Below are 15,714 nucleotides of genomic sequence, written 5' to 3' on the forward strand. Positions count from 1 at the left end.
CATACACCCTATGTCCTGACAATTACACACATACACCCTATGTCCTGACAATTACACACATACACCCTATGTCCTGACAATTACACACATACACCCTATGTCCTGACAATTACACACATACACCCTATGTCCTGACAATTACACACATACACCCTATGTCCTGACAATTACACACATACACCCTATGTCCTGACAATTACACATAAACACCCTATGTCCTGACAATTACACACATACACCCTATGTCCTGACAATTACACACATACACCCTATGTCCTGACAATTACACACATATACCCTATGTCCTGACAATTACACACATACACCCTATGTCCTGACAATTACACACATATACCCTATGTCCTGACAATTACACACATACACCCTATGCCCTGACAATTACACACATACACCCTATGTCCTGACAATTACACACATACACCCTATGTCCTGACAATTACACACATACACCCTATGTCCTGACAATTACACACATACACCCTATGTCCTGACAATTACACACATACACCCTATGTCCTGACAATTACACACATACACCTTATGTCCTGACAATTACACACATACACCCTATGTCCTGACAATTACACACATACACCCTATGTCCTGACAATTACACACATACACCCTATGTCCTGACAATTACACACATATACCCTATGTCCTGACAATTACACACATATACCCTATGTCCTGACAATTACACACATACACCCTATGTCCTGACAATTACACACATACACCCTATGTCCTGACAATTACACACATACACCCTATGTCCTGACAATTACACACATACACCCTATGTCCTGACAATTACACACATACACCCTATGTCCTGACAATTACACACATACACCCTATGTCCTGACAATTACACACATACACCCTATGTCCTGACAATTACACACATACACCCTATGTCCTGACAATTACACACATACACCCTATGTCCTGACAATTACACACATACACCCTATGTCCTGACAATTACACACATACACCCTATGTCCTGACAATTACACACATACACCCTATATCCTGACAATTACACACATATACCCTATGTCCTGACAATTACACACGCACACACACACACACACACACAAACGCACACACACACTTTTCCTGACGCAATTACACTACATTAACCAGATTAGAGGCTCCTGCTGGTCCCAGTATCTACGCACTCCTCCTCTCTCTCTCTCTCTCTCTCTCTCTCTCTCTCTCTCTCTCTCTCATTCACTCTCTCGCTCTCTCTCTGTCTCTCACCTGCTCTCTCTCACCCGCTATCTCTCTCTCTCTCTCTCTCTCTCTCTCTCTCTCTCTCTCTCTCTCTCTCTCAGATTAAGGCAATCCACCGCCAAAGAATGTGTGATGACCTTTGCTGCCACCGAGCCAACTTCCAGACCCCCCGCGCCACACACACACACACACACACACACACACACACACACACACACACACACACACACACACAGAGCCAACTTCAGCCCTCAGCACCACAGAAGGGGAGAAGGTAATTAAGTTTGAAAGAAAAGAGCCCCGCAACAAACAATGCTGCACTGTCCTAGGGGAGGAGGGAGGAGAGGAGGATGAGAGGGGGAGGACAGAAAAACCATTAGTATTCACTGGCTGGGTGAAAGAGAAGAAAAAGAGAGGAAAGAGGGCAAAGGGGAAATCTGGCTGGAGTTTTCTTCTTTCTCTCTTTCTCCCTCTCTCTCCTGCTCTCTTTCTCTCTCTTTCTCCCCGTCTCTCCTGCTCTCTTTCTCTCTCTTTCTCCCCGTCTCTCCTACTCTCTTTCTCTCTCTCTCTCCTGCTCTCTTTCTCTCTCTTTCTCACTCTCTCTCCTGCTCTCTTTCTCTCTCTCTTCTCCCTCTCTCTCCTGCTCTCTTTCTCTCTCTTTCTCCCTCTCTCTCCTGCTCTCTTTCTCTCTCTTTCTCCCTCTCTCCTGCTCTCTTTCTCTCTCTTTCTCCCTCTCTCTCCTGCTCTCTTTCTCCCTCTCTCTCCTGCTCTCTTTCTCCCTCTCTCCTGCTCTCTTTCTCCCTCTCTCTCCTGCTCTCTTTCTCTCTCTTTCTCTCTCTTTCTCTCTCTCTCTTCAAAGCACTATCTTACCACTTTATTGGTTCTCACCACCTCCTCACATCTGGTTTCATATCTTCCCGTCTACTCCTGCTTCTTCTGTGGGTGTGGGTTCCCATGTCCCTCTCTCTCACAAACACAACCTCTATAACATGAACTACCGACCTCTCTCTCACCTTGTAACACTCACACTCCTTCTCTACTTCACTGTTTACCCTGAGAGAGAGAGAGAGACATAGAGACAGAGAGAGAGAGAGAGAGAGAGAGACATACAGACAGACAGACAGACATAGAGACAGAGTGAGAGAGAGAGAGAGAGAGAGAGAGAGAGAGAGAGAGAGAGAGAGAGATAGAGACAGAGTGAGAGAGAGAGAGAGAGGGGGGGGGAGAGAGAGAGAGAGAGAGAGAGACAGACAGACAGACAGACAGAGAGTGATGAGGAGGAGCTGGTAATGAACATGGTGTTCCTGTCCCAACTTAGACTCAGGGAGAGCTAACTAACCCATTATGCAAATCACTGCATTAGTGCGCGCACACACACACACATACACATGATACTGCTTATGAATACACCTACTGAGCACTGACTGAGCAGCTTAATTAGTAAAGCAGATATGTTATTTACAGACTCCTTAAGGAAACAGAAACACACACACACAAACACACCAAAACAGGGAATGAAACTCTTGCACAGACTATTTGGAAAGCGTGTGAACGCAGTAGAGAGAAAGGTATTCGCTAGCCATGCATGGACAGTGGAAAGATCATGAGACAGATTTACGTCAAGCCAGTGAATCAGACAAACCACCGATAATTTCACTCCCATGAAAGGAGGAGAGATACAGGAGAGAGGGGGAGAAGAAGCAGAGAGAGAGAGAGAGATAAAGAGAATGAGGGAGAAGTAGTGAGAGAGAGTGATAAAGAGAGAGGGAGAAAAAGCAGAGAGAGAGAGAGATAAAGAGAATGAGGGAGAAGTAGAGAGAGAGAGTGATAAAGAGAGAGGGAGAAAAAGCAGAGAGAGAGAGAGATAAAGAGAATGAGGGAGAAGTAGAGAGAGAGAGGGAGAAAGAGAGAGAGGGAGAAAAAGCAGAGAGAGAGAAAGAGAATGAGGGAGAAGTAGAGAGAGAGTGATAAAGAGAGAGGGAGAAAAAGCAGAGAGAGAGAAAGATAAAGAGAATGAGGGAGAAGTAGAGAGAGAGAGGGATAAAGAGAGAGAGGGAGAAAAAGCAGAGAGAGAGAGATAAAGAGAATGAGGGAGAAGTAGAGAGAGTGTTAAAGAGAGGGAGAAAAAGCAGAGAGAGAGAGAGATAAAGAGAATGAGGGAGAAGTAGAGAGAGAGAGGGATAAAGAGAGAGAGGGAGAAAAAGCAGAGAGAGAGAAAGAGAATGAGGGAGAAGTAGAGAGAGAGAGTGATAAAGAGAGAGGGAGAAAAAGCAGAGAGAGAGAGAGATAAAGAGAATGAGGGAGAAGTAGAGAGAGAGAGGGAGAAAGAGAGAGAGGGAAAAAGCAGAGAGAGAGAAAGAGAATGAGGGAGAAGTAGAGAGAGAGAGGGAGATAAAGAGAGAGGGAGAAAAAAAGCAGAGAGAGAGAGAGATAAAGAGAATGAGGGAGAAGTAGAGAGAGAGAGTGATAAAGAGAGAGGGAGAAAAAGCAGAGAGAGAGAGATAAAGAGAATGAGGGAGAAGTAGAGAGAGAGTGATAAAGAGAGAGGGAGAAAAAGCAGAGAGAGAGAAAGATAAAGAGAATGAGGGAGAAGTAGAGAGAGTGTTAAAGAGAGGGAGAAAAAGCAGAGAGAGAGAGAGATAAAGAGAATGAGGGAGAAGTAGAGAGAGAGAGGGATAAAGAGAGAGAGGGAGAAAAAGCAGAGAGAGAGAAAGAGAATGAGGGAGAAGTAGAGAGAGAGAGGGATAAAGAGAGAGAGGGAGAAAAAGCAGAGAGAGAGAAAGAGAATGAGGGAGAAGTAGAGAGAGAGAGTGATAAAGAGAGAGGGAGAAAAAGCAGAGAGAGAGAGATAAAGAGAATGAGGGAGAAGTAGAGAGAGAGAGGGAGAAAGAGAGAGAGGGAGAAAAAGCAGAGAGAGAGAAAGAGAATGAGGGAGAAGTAGAGAGAGAGTGATAAAGAGAGAGGGAGAAAAAGCAGAGAGAGAGAGAGATAAAGAGAATGAGGGAGAAGTAGAGAGAGAGAGTGATAAAGAGAGAGGGAGAAAAAGCAGAGAGAGAGAGATAAAGAGAATGAGGGAGAAGTAGAGAGAGAGTGATAAAGAGAGAGGGAGAAAAAGCAGAGAGAGAGAAAGATAAAGAGAATGAGGGAGAAGTAGAGAGAGTGTTAAAGAGAGGGAGAAAAAGCAGAGAGAGAGAGAGATAAAGAGAATGAGGGAGAGAGAGAGAGAGAGAGGGATAAAGAGAGAGAGGGAGAAAAAGCAGAGAGAGAGAAAAGAGAATGAGGGAGAAGTAGAGAGAGAGAGGGAGAAAGAGAGAGGAGAAAAAAGCAGAGAGAGAGAGATAAAGAGAATGAGGGAGAAGTAGAGAGAGAGAGGGAGAAAGAGAGAGGGAGAAAAAGCAGAGAGAGAGAGATAAAGAGAATGAGGGAGAAGTAGAGAGAGAGAGATAAAGTGAGAGAGGGAGAAGTAGAGAGAGAGATAAAGAGAGAGGGAGAAGTAAAGAGAGAGAGGGAGAAGTAGAGAGAGAGATAAAGAGAGAGGGAAAAGTAGAGAGAGAGAGATAAAGAGAGAGGGAAAAGGAGAGCGATAAAGAGAGAGGGAGAAGTAGAGAGAGATAAAGAGAGAGGGAAAAGGAGAGTGATAAAGAGAGGGAGAAGTAGAGAGATAAAGAGAGAGGGAAAAGGAGAGAGAGAAATAAAGAGAGAGGGAAAAGGAGAGTGATAAAGAGAGAGGGAGAAGTAGAGAGAGAGAGAGATAAAGAGAATGAGGGAGAAGTAGAGAGAGAGAGATACCACTGTGACTGACCCAAAATGAAGGAAAGCTTTGACTATGTACAGACTCAGTGAGCATAGCCTTGCTATTGAGAAAGGCCGCAGTTCCTAACCTCCTGTCCAATGTATGACCATATTAGAGATACATATTTCCCCCAGATCACACAGATCCACAAAGAATTCGAAAACAAATCCAATTTTGAAAAACTCCCATATCTACTGGGTGAAATTCCACAGTGTGCCATCACAGCAGCAAGATTTGTGACCTGTTGCCACGAGAAAAGGGCAACCAGTGAAGAACAAACACCATTGTAAATACAACCCATATTTATGCTTATTTATTTTATCTTGTGTCCTTTAACTATTTGTACATTGTATATATATATATATATATATATATATATATATATATATATATATATATATATATATATATATAATATGACATTTGTAATGTCTTTACTGTTTTGAAACTTCTGTATGTGTAATGTTTACTGTTCATTTTTGTTGTTTTTCACCTTATATATTCACTTTGTATGTTGTCTACCTCACTTGCTTTGGCAATGTTAACACATGTTTCCCATGCCAATAAAGCCCTTGAATTGAATTGAATTGAATTGAGATAAAGAGAGAGAGGGAGAAGCAGAGAGAGAGATAAAGAGAGAGGGAGAAGCAGAGAGAGAGAGAGAGAGAGATAAAGAGAGAGGGAGAAGCAGAGAGAGATAAGAGAGAGGGAGAAGTAGAGAGAGAGATAGAGAGAGGGAGAAGCAGAGAGAGAGATAGAGAGAGGGAGAAGCAGAGAGAGAATTGAGATAAAGAGAGAGAGGGAGAAGCAGAGAGAGAGATAAAGAGAGAGGGAAAATGAGAGTGATAAAGAGAGAGGGAGAAGCAGAGAGAGAGAAATAAAGAGAGAGGGAGAAGCAGAGAGAGAGAGTGATAAAGAGAGAGGGAGAAGCAGAGAGAGTGATAAAGAGAGAGGGAGAAGCAGAGAGAGTGATAAAGAGAGAGGGAGAAGCAGAGAGAGAGTGATAAAGAGAGAGGGAGAAGCAGAGAGAGAAATAAAGAGAGAGGGAGAAGCAGAGAGAGAGAAATAAAGAGAGAGGGAGAAGCAGAGAGAGAGAGAGTGATAAAGAGAGAGGGAGAAGCAGATAGAGAGAGAGTGATAAAGAGAGAGGGAGAAGCAGAGAGAGAGAGTGATAAAGAGAGAGGGAGAAGCAGAGAGAGTGATAAAGAGAGAGGGAGAAGCAGAGAGAGAGAGTGATAAAGAGAGAGGGAGAAGCAGATAGAGAGAGAGTGATAAAGAGAGAGGGAGAAGCAGAGAGAGGGAGAGTGATAAAGAGAGAGGGAGAAGCAGAGAGAGAGAGTGATAAAGAGAGAGGGAGAAGCAGAGAGAGAGAGTGATAAAGAGAGAGGGAGAAGCAGAGAGAGAGAGTGATAAAGAGAGAGGGAGAAGCAGAGAGAGAGTGATAAAGAGAGAGGGAGAAGCAGAGAGAGAGAGTGATAAAGAGAGAGGGAGAAGCAGATAGAGAGAGTGATAAAGAGAGAGGGAGAAGCAGAGAGAGAGAGTGATAAAGAGAGAGGGAGAAGCAGAGAGAGAGAGTGATAAAGAGAGAGGGAGAAGCAGAGAGAGAGAGTGATAAAGAGAGAGGGAGAATCAGATAGAGAGAGTGATAAAGAGAGAGGGAGAAGCAGATAGAGAGAGAGTGATAAAGAGAGAGGGAGAAGCAGAGAGAGAGAGTGATAAAGAGAGAGGGAGAAGCAGATAGAGAGAGAGTGATAAAGAGAGAGGGAGAAGCAGAGAGAGAGAGAGTGATAAAGAGAGAGGGAGAAGCAGATAGAGAGAGAGAGTGATAAAGAGAGAGGGAGAAGCAGATAGAGAGAGAGTGATAAAGAGAGAGGGAGAAGCAGAGAGAGAGAGTGATAAAGAGAGAGGGAGAAGCAGAGAGAGAGAGAGAGATAAAGAGAGAGGGAGAAGCAGAGAGAGAGAGTGATAAAGAGAGAGGGAGAAGCAGATAGAGAGAGAGTGATAAAGAGAGAGGGAGAAGCAGAGAGAGAGAGTGATAAAGAGAGAGGGAGAAGCAGATAGAGAGAGTGATAAAGAGAGAGGGAGAAGCAGATAGAGAGAGTGATAAAGAGAGAGGGAGAAGCAGAGAGAGAGAGTGATAAAGAGAGAGGGAGAAGCAGAGAGAGAGATAAAGAGAGAGGGAAAATGAGAGTGATAAAGAGAGAGGGAGAAGTAGAGAGAGAGATAAAGAGAATGAGGGAGAAGTAGAGAGAGAGAAAGAGAGAGAGGGAGAAGCAGAGAGAGAGAGAGAGAGATAAAGAGAGAGGGAGAAGCAGAGAGAGAGAGAAAATAAGCAGAGAGAGGGAGAAGCAGAGAGAGAGAGATAGAGGGAGAAGCAGAGAGAGATAAGAGAGAGGGAGAAGTAGAGAGAGAGATAGAGAGAGGGAGTAGCAGAGAGAGAGATAGAGAGAGGGAGAAGCAGAGAGAGAATTGAGATAAAGAGAGAGAGGGAGAAGCAGAGAGAGAGATAAAGAGAGAGGGAAAATGAGAGTGATAAAGAGAGAGGGAGAAGCAGAGAGAGAGAAATAAAGAGAGAGGGAGAAGCAGAGAGAGAGAGTGATAAAGAGAGAGGGAGAAGCAGAGAGAGTGATAAAGAGAGAGGGAGAAGCAGAGAGAGTGATAAAGAGAGAGGGAGAAGCAGAGAGAGAGTGATAAAGACAGAGGGAGAAGCAGAGAGAGAGAGAATAAAGAGGAGAGGGAGAAGAGAGAGAGAATAAAGAGAGAGGGAGAAGCAGAGAGAGAGAGAGTGATAAAGAGAGAATGAGAAGCAGATAGAGAGAGAGTGATAAAGAGAGAGGGAGAAGCAGAGAGAGAGTGATAAAGAGAGAGGGAGAAGCAGAGAGAGAGAAATAAAGAGAGAGGGAGAAGCAGAGAGAGAGAAATAAAGAGAGAGGGAGAAGCAGAGAGAGAGAGAGTGATAAAGAGAGAATGAGAAGCAGATAGAGAGAGAGTGATAAAGAGAGAGGGAGAAGCAGAGAGAGAGAGTGATAAAGAGAGAGGGAGAAGCAGAGAGAGTGATAAAGAGAGAGGGAGAAGCAGAAGAGAGAGTGATAAAGAGAGAGGGAGAAGCAGAGAGAGAGAGTGATAAAGAGAGAGGGAGAAGCAGAGAGAGAGAGTGATAAAGAGAGAGGGAGAAGCAGATAGAGAGAGAGTGATAAAGAGAGAGGTAGAAGCAGAGAGAGAGAGTGATAAAGAGAGAGGGAGAAGCAGAGAGAGAGAGTGATAAAGAGAGAGGGAGAAGCAGAGAGAGAGAGTGATAAAGAGAGAGGGAGAAGCAGATAGAGAGAGTGATAAAGAGAGAGGGAGAAGCAGAGAGAGAGAGTGATAAAGAGAGAGGGAGAAGCAGAGAGAGAGAGAGTGATAAAGAGAGAGGGAGAAGCAGAGAGAGAGAGTGATAAAGAGAGAGGGAGAAGCAGATAGAGAGAGTGATAAAGAGAGAGGGAGAAGCAGATAGAGAGAGTGATAAAGAGAGAGGGAGAAACAGATAGAGAGAGAGTGATAAAGAGAGAGGGAGAAGCAGAGAGAGAGAGAGTGATAAAGAGAGAGGGAGAAGCAGAGAGAGAGAGTGATAAAGAGAGAGGGAGAAGCAGAGAGAGAGAGAGTGATAAAGAGAGAGGGAGAAGCAGAGAGAGAGAGTGATAAAGAGAGAGGGAGAAGCAGAGAGAGAAGCAGAGAGAGAGAGTGATAAAGAGAGGGAGAAGCAGATAGAGAGAGTGATAAAGAGAGAGGGAGAAGCAGAGAGAGAGAGTGATAAAGAGAGAGGGAGAAGCAGAGAGAGAGAGTGATAAAGAGAGAGGGAGAAGCAGAGAGAGAGAGTGATAAAGAGAGAGGGAGAAGCAGATAGAGAGAGAGTGATAAAGAGAGAGGGAGAAGCAGAGAGAGAGAGAGAGAGTGATAAAGAGAGAGGGAGAAGCAGAGAGAGAGAGTAGAGAGAAGCAGATAGAGAGAGAGTGATAAAGAGAGAGGGAGAAGCAGAGAGAGAGAGAGTGATAAAGAGAGAGGGAGAAGCAGATAGAGAGAGAGAGTGATAAAGAGAGAGGAGAAGCAGATAGAGAGAGAGTGATAAAGAGAGAGGGAGAAGCAGAGAGAGAGAGTGATAAAGAGAGAGGGAGAAGCAGAGAGAGAGAGAGATAAAGAGAGAGGGAGAAGCAGAGAGAGAGAGGATAAAGAGAGAGGGAGAAGCAGATAGAGAGAGAGTGATAAAGAGAGAGGGAGAAGCAGAGAGAGAGTGATAAAGAGAGAGGGAGAAGCAGATAGAGAGAGTGATAAAGAGAGAGGGAGAAGCAGATAGAGAGAGATAAAGAGAGAGGGAGAAGCAGAGAGAGAGAGTGATAAAGAGAGAGGGAGAAGCAGAGAGAGAGATAAAGAGAGAGGGAAAATGAGAGTGATAAAGAGAGAGGGAGAAGTAGAGAGAGAGATAAAGAGAATGAGGGAGAAGTAGAGAGAGAGAGAAGAGAGAGAGGGAGAAGCAGAGAGAGAGAGAGATAAAGAGAGAGGGAGAAGCAGAGAGAGAGAGAAAATAAGCAGAGAGAGGGAGAAGCAGAGAGAGAGAGATAGAGGGAGAAGCAGAGAGAGATAAGAGAGAGGGAGAAGTAGAGAGAGAGATAGAGAGAGGGAGAGAGCAGAGAGAGAGATAGAGAGAGGGAGAAGCAGAGAGAGAATTAAAGAGATAAAAGAGAGAGAGGATAAAGAGAAGCAGAGAGAGAGATAAAGAGAGAGGGAAAATGAGAGTGATAAAGAGAGAGGGAGAAGCAGAGAGAGAGAAATAAAGAGAGAGGAGAAGCAGAGAGAGAGAGTGATAAAGAGAGAGGGAGAAGCAGAGAGAGTGATAAAGAGAGAGGGAGAAGCAGAGAGAGTGATAAAGAGAGAGGGAGAAGCAGAGAGAGAGTGATAAAGAGAGAGGGAGAAGCAGAGAGAGAGAAATAAAGAGAGAGGGAGAAGCAGAGAGAGAGAAATAAAGAGAGAGGGAGAAGCAGAGAGAGAGAGAGTGATAAAGAGAGAATGAGAAGCAGATAGAGAGAGAGTGATAAAGAGAGAGGGAGAAGCAGAGAGAGAGTGATAAAGAGAGAGGGAGAAGCAGAGAGAGAGAAATAAAGAGAGAGGGAGAAGCAGAGAGAGAGAAATAAAGAGAGAGGGAGAAGCAGAGAGAGAGAGAGTGATAAAGAGAGAATGAGAAGCAGATAGAGAGAGAGTGATAAAGAGAGAGGGAGAAGCAGAGAGAGAGTGATAAAGAGAGAGTGAGAGAGAGAGAGAGATAAAGAGAGAGGGAGAAGCAGAGAGAGAGAGTGATAAAGAGAGAGGGAGAAGCAGAGAGAGAGAGTGATAAAGAGAGAGGGAGAAGCAGAGAGAGAGAGTGATAAAGAGAGAGGGAGAAGCAGAGAGAGAGAGTGATAAAGAGAGAGGGAGAAGCAGAGAGAGAGAGTGATAAAGAGAGAGAGAGTGAGAAGCAGAGAGAGAGAGAGTGATAAAGAGAGAGGGAGAAGCAGAGAGAGAGAGTGATAAAGAGAGAGGGAGAAGCAGAGAGAGAGAGTGATAAAGAGAGAGGGAGAAGCAGATAGAGAGAGTGATAAAGAGAGAGGGAGAAGCAGATAGAGAGAGTGATAAAGAGAGAGGGAGAAACAGATGATAAAGAGAGAGGGAGAAGCAGAGAGAGAGAGTGATAAAGAGAGAGGGAGAAGCAGATAGAGAGAGAGTGATAAAGAGAGAGGGAGAAGCAGAGAGAGAGAGAGTGATAAAGAGAGAGGGAGAAGCAGATAGAGAGAGAGAGTGATAAAGAGAGAGGGAGAAGCAGATAGAGAGAGAGTGATAAAGAGAGAGGGAGAAGCAGAGATAGAGAGAGTGATAAAGAGAGAGGGAGAAGCAGAGAGAGAGAGAGAGATAAAGGGAGAGGGAGAAGCAGAGAGAGAGAGTGATAAAGAGAGAGGGAGAAGCAGATAGAGAGAGTGATAAAGAGAGAGGGAGAAGCAGAGAGAGAGAGTGATAAAGAGAGGGGGAGAAGCAGAGAGAGAGAGTGATAAAGAGAGAGGGAGAAGCAGAGAGAGGGAGAAGCAGAGAGAGAGTGATAAAGAGAGAGGGAGAAGCAGAGAGAGAGTGATAAAGAGAGAGGGAGAAGCAGAGAGAGAGAGTGATAAAGAGAGAGGGAGAAGCAGAGAGAGAGAGTGATAAAGAGAGAGGGAGAAGCAGAGAGAGAGAGAGAGAGATAAAGAGAGAGGGAGAAGCAGAGAGAGAGAGTGATAAAGAGAGAGGGAGAAGCAGATAGAGAGAGTGATAAAGAGAGAGGGAGAAGCAGAGAGAGAGAGTGATAAAGAGAGAGGGAGAAGCAGAGAGAGAGAGTGATAAAGAGAGAGGGAGAAGCAGAGAGAGAGAGTGATAAAGAGAGAGGGAGAAGCAGAGAGAGAGAGTGATAAAGAGAGAGGGAGAAGCAGAGAGAGAGTGATAAAGAGAGAGGGAGAAGCAGAGAGAGAGAGAAGCAGAGAGAGAGTGATAAAGAGAGAGGGAGAAGCAGAGAGAGAGAGTGATAAAGAGAGAGGGAGAAGCAGAGAGAGAGAGTGATAAAGAGAGAGAGAGAAGCAGAGAGAGAGAGAAGCAGATAGAGAGAGTGATAAAGAGAGAGGGAGAAGCAGATAGAGAGAGTGATAAAGAGAGAGGGAGAAGCAGATAGAGTGTGCGTGTACATTTACACCCGTGTGCTAGTGAATGTCTGTCCACGTCCGTGCATGTGCATACGTGTCTGTGTGTGTGTACCACTACATACGTGTCTGTGTGTGTGTACCACTACATACGTGTCTGTGTGTGTGTGTACCACTACATACGTGTGTGTCTATACTGTAATCAGAGTATATTGTAATCAGAGTGTAATTGTGACTTTGTTGGTTTCTGTAATCTGCTCTCTCTTTGTATCTGGGATCACATAATGAAGGATGAGTGTTTTAATGATGACTGACTAAGCCTTGATTTCCCCTGAATAAGTATTCATCTAGGTTGATCATTATGCTCTGCCCTGGCCAGGTACAACATACAATACCAACGTTCTTAGCTGTTACATAAAGCACCTCGTGTACTCTGCAGCTGTTTGCAAGCTAAAGCCCCTGTGTAGCCCCTCTCAACTCAATATATGGGGGAGGAAGGAGGGGGAGAGGGGGGTGATTAAAAGTGAAATGAATAATCCAGCTCGACATAAAGCCTTCAATCTGAAATACAGGATGTTGTTGTTTGTGAATAAGAGACTCAATTAAACTGGCTGAAAGAAATGAAAGAAATGAACAAATCGCACGCCTTTGTGTCAAAGGGGAATTCTACTGACCTCACTCCTTGTACGATATATGCAAGTCAAAGCTGCTATAGAAAAAAATATACTAACAGAACTTGAAATCTGCAATCAACACAACTGTAGTGACAGAGGGAGCCCTGCTTAGGACAGAGTAGGGGTTAAGCAAATACTAGTCCTGCTTAGGACAGAGTAGGGGTTAAGCAAATACTAGTCCTGCTTAGGACAGAGTAGGGGTTAAGCAAATACTAGTCCTGCTTAGGACAGAGTAGGGGTTAAGCAAATAATAGTCCTGCTTAGGACAGAGTAGGGGTTAAGCAAATACTAGTCCTGGTTAGGACAGAGTAGGGGTTAAGCAAATACTAGTCCTGGTTAGGACAGAGTAGGGGTTAAGCAAATACTAGTCCTGGTTAGGACAGAGTAGGGGTTAAGCAAATACTAGTCCTGGTTAGGACAGAGTAGGGGTTAAGCAAATACTAGTCCTGGTTAGGACAGAGTAGGGGTTAAGCAAATACTAGTCCTGGTTAGGACAGAGTAGGGGTTAAGCAAATACTAGTCCTGCTTAGGACAGAGTAGGGGTTAAGCAAATACTAGTCCTGCTTAGGACAGAGTAGGGGTTAAGCAAATACTAGTCCTGCTTAGGACAGAGTAGGGTTAAGCAAATACTAGTCCTGCTTAGGACAGAGTAGGGGTTAAGCAAATACTAGTCCTGCTTAGGACAGAGTAGGGGTTAAGCAAATACTAGTCCTGCTTAGGACAGAGTAGGGGTTAAGCAAATACTAGTCCTGCTTAGGACAGAGTAGGGGTTAAGCAAATACTAGTCCTGCTTAGGACAGAGTAGGGGTTAAGCAAATACTAGTCCTGGTTAGGACAGAGTAGGGGTTAAGCAAATACTAGTCCTGCTTAGGACAGAGTAGGGGTTAAGCAAATACTAGTCCTGCTTAGGACAGAGTAGGGGTTAAGCAAATACTAGTCCTGGTTAGGACAGAGTAGGGGTTAAGCAAATACTAGTCCTGCTTAGGACAGAGTAGGGGTTAAGCAAATACTAGTCCTGCTTAGGACAGAGTAGGGGTTAAGCAAATACTAGTCCTGGTTAGGACAGAGTAGGGGTTAAGCAAATACTAGTCCTGGTTAGGACAGAGTAGGGGTTAAGCATTTACATTTACATTTAAGTCATTTAGCAAATACTAGTCCTGGTTAGGACAGAGTAGGGGTTAAGCAAATACTAGTCCTGGTTAGGACAGAGTAGGGGTTAAGCAAATACTAGTCCTGCTTAGGACAGAGTAGGGGTTAAGCAAATACTAGTCCTGCTTAGGACAGAGTAGGGGTTAAGCAAATACTAGTCCTGCTTAGGACAGAGTAGGGGTTAAGCAAATACTAGTCCTGGTTAGGACAGAGTTGGGGTTAAGCAAATACTAGTCCTGCTTAGGACAGAGTAGGGGTTAAGCAAATACTAGTCCTGCTTAGGACAGAGTAGGGGTTAAGCAAATACTAGTCCTGCTTAGGACAGAGTAGGGGTTAAGCAAATACTAGTCCTGCTTAGGACAGAGTAGGGGTTAAGCAAATACTAGTCCTGCTTAGGACAGAGTAGGGGTTAAACTAATACTAGTCCTGCTTAGGACAGAGTAGGGGTTAAGCAAATACTAGTCCTGCTTAGGACAGAGTAGGGTTAAGCAAATACTAGTCCTGGTTAGGACAGAGTAGGGGTTAAGCAAATACTAGTCCTGCTTAGGACAGAGTAGGGTTAAGCAAATACTAATCCTGCTTAGGACAGAGTAGGGTTAAGCAAATACTAGTCCTGGTTAGGACAGAGTAGGGTTAAGCAAATACTAGTCCTGCTTAGGACAGAGTAGGGGTTAAGCAAATACTAGTCCTGCTTAGGACAGAGTAGGGGTTAAGCAAATACTAGTCCTGCTTAGGACAGAGTAGGGTTAAGCAAATACTAGTCCTGCTTAGGACAGAGTAGGGGTTAAGCAAATACTAGTCCTGCTTAGGACAGAGTAGGGGTTAAGCAAATACTAGTCCTGCTTAGGACAGAGTAGGGGTTAAGCAAATACTAGTCCTGCTTAGGACAGAGTAGGGGTTAAGCAAATACTAGTCCTGGTTAGGACAGAGTTGGGGTTAAGCAAATACTAGTCCTGCTTAGGACAGAGTAGGGTTTAAGCAAATACTAGTCCTGCTTAGGACAGAGTAGGGGTTAAGCAAATACTGGTCCCGCTTAGGACAGAGTAGGGGTTAAGCAAATACTAGTCCTGCTTAGGACAGAGTAGGGGTTAAGCAAATACTAGTCCTGCTTAGGACAGAGTAGGGGTTAAGCAAATACTAGTCCTGCTTAGGACAGAGTAGGGGTTAAGCAAATACTAGTCCTGGTTAGGACAGAGTAGGGGTTAATTTACATTTACATTTAAGTCAAAAATACTAGTCCTGGTTAGGACAGAGTAGGGGTTAAGCAAATACTAGTCCTGGTTAGGACAGAGTAGGGGTTAAGCAAATACTAGTCCTGCTTAGGACAGAGTAGGGGTTAAGCAAATACTAGTCCTGCTTAGGACAGAGTAGGGTTAAGCAAATACTAGTCCTGCTTAGGACAGAGTAGGGGTTAAGCAAATACTAGTCCTGGTTAGGACAGAGTTGGGGTTAAGCAAATACTAGTCCTGCTTAGGACAGAGTAGGGGTTAAGCAAATACTAGTCCTGCTTAGGACAGAGTTGGGGTTAAGCAAATACTAGTCCTGCTTAGGACAGAGTAGGGTTAAGCAAATACTAGTCCTGCTTAGGACAGAGTAGGGGTTAAGCAAATACTAGTCCTGCTTAGGACAGAGTAGGGGTTAAGCAAATACTAGTCCTGCTTAGGACAGAGTAGGGGTTAAGCAAATACTAGTCCTGGTTAGGACAGAGTTGGGTTAAGCAAATACTAGTCCTGCTTAGGACAGAGTAGGGTTTAAGCAAATACTAGTCCTGCTTAGGACAGAGTAGGGGTTAAGCAAATACTGGTCCTGCTTAGGACAGAGTAGGGGTTAAGCAAATACTAGTCCTGCTTAGGACAGAGTAGGGTTAAGCAAATACTAGTCCTGCTTAGGACAGAGTAGGGTTAAGCAAATACTAGTCCTGCTTAGGACAGAGTAGGGGTTAAGCAAATACTAGTCCTGGTTAGGACAGAGTAGGGGTTAAGCAAATACTAGTCCTGCTTAGGACAGAGTAGGGGTTAAGCAAATACTAGTCCTGCTTAGGACAGAGTAGGGGTTAAGCAAATACTAGTCCTGCTTAGGACAGAGTAGGGGTTAAGCAAATACTAGTCCTGCTTAGGACAGAGTAGGGGTTAAGCAAATACTAGTCCTGCTTAGGACAGAGTAGGGG

Source organism: Oncorhynchus nerka, linkage group LG22, assembly GCF_034236695.1.
Source record: "Oncorhynchus nerka isolate Pitt River linkage group LG22, Oner_Uvic_2.0, whole genome shotgun sequence".
In the NCBI taxonomy this organism is placed as follows: Eukaryota; Metazoa; Chordata; class Actinopteri; order Salmoniformes; family Salmonidae; genus Oncorhynchus; species Oncorhynchus nerka.